This window comes from Calidris pugnax, unplaced genomic scaffold (genome assembly GCF_001431845.1).
Source record: "Calidris pugnax isolate Ruff unplaced genomic scaffold, ASM143184v1 scaffold380, whole genome shotgun sequence".
Taxonomy (NCBI): Eukaryota; Metazoa; Chordata; class Aves; order Charadriiformes; family Scolopacidae; genus Calidris; species Calidris pugnax.
The window spans coordinates 8,187-8,859 of NW_015091089.1; the positions used below are offsets into that span (position 1 = coordinate 8,187).

General features: G+C 60.6%; 1 protein-coding gene across 1 annotated transcript in view; it reads right to left on the bottom strand.

Moving 5' to 3' along the window:
* The window catches only part of LOC106897290 (cell adhesion molecule 4-like), a gene marked incomplete at its 3' end in the record, with an annotated part of 38,472 nt that overhangs the window by 8,155 nt on the left and 29,644 nt on the right, over positions 1-673 (bottom strand). The window lies entirely within an intron of this gene.

Below are 673 nucleotides of genomic sequence, written 5' to 3' on the forward strand. Positions count from 1 at the left end.
GTATCGCCTTTTCTCTCATGGATCATCTGCTGCTGGTCCCTCGTTGCAATAAAAACCAGAGCCCTCATGGTGTGAGGTGCAACAGAAAACACACTCTCTTATAATCCTTCACACCTCCACCACCCCTAAGGAAGAGGAATCTACATACTGTGCCATTCCTGGGGTAGGACTGGTGTAATCTCCTCTTTTCAAAAATGTCTCAACTTGTGCTTCAGAGAGCACCAGCAGCAGAGCAGGTCCCCCCACCCCCCCCCCCCCCCCCCAGTCCCCCCCAGCCCCACCATTCCCCCCCAGTACCACCAGTCCCCCCCAGTCCCCACCAGTCCCCACCAGTCCAGACCAGTACCCCCCAGTTCAGACCAGTCCAGACCAGTATCCCCCCAGTGCCTCCAGTCCCCCCTCACACTGGGCATCCAGTATCTAGTGGGGCTGGTGGGGCCGTCCCCTCATGTCCCTCTGTCCCCTCCCAGTCCCTCCCAGTGCCCCCAGTGCCCCCAGTTTGGCTCACACTGGACGTCCAGCATGTACTGTGTCTGGCGGAGACCAGTTCAGACCAGTACCCACCAGTTCAGCCCAGTTCCCCCCCAGTGCCTCCAGTCCCCACTCACATTGGACACCCAGCGTGTGCTGGGGCTGGTGGCACCGTCCCCTCATGTCCCTCTGTCCCCCCCCG